The 223-nt window shown below is 62.3% G+C and overlaps 1 protein-coding gene across 2 annotated transcripts in view; it reads right to left on the bottom strand.

Moving 5' to 3' along the window:
- WNT7B (Wnt family member 7B) overlaps positions 1-223 on the bottom strand; it is an 88,939-nt gene that overhangs the window by 81,818 nt on the left and 6,898 nt on the right. The window lies entirely within an intron of this gene.

The following is a 223-nucleotide window of genomic DNA, read 5'->3' as shown; positions in this document are numbered from 1 at the left end:
AAAAAAAAAAAAAAAAAAAAAAGCCCGAAACTCCTTGCAGTCCCACCCACCGACTCTCATTTCCCCCACCCCTACCTCCACCCCCTTCCTCCCAAGGAAAAGCTCCCGGAGGCAGCCAAAGCTGCCGGAGAGCCCGAGCCCTTCCTGAGCAAAAAGCACCGCGCGCGGCTCCGCAGCCGCGGAGCAGCAGCAGGAGGAGCCGAGGCCGCGCTCCCCGCGGAGC

Source organism: Nothoprocta perdicaria, unplaced genomic scaffold (assembly GCF_003342845.1).
Source record: "Nothoprocta perdicaria isolate Ctin4 unplaced genomic scaffold, notPer1 scaffold_68, whole genome shotgun sequence".
NCBI lineage: Eukaryota > Metazoa > Chordata > Aves > Tinamiformes > Tinamidae > Nothoprocta > Nothoprocta perdicaria.
This window is presented reverse-complemented; position numbering and strand designations above follow the sequence as displayed.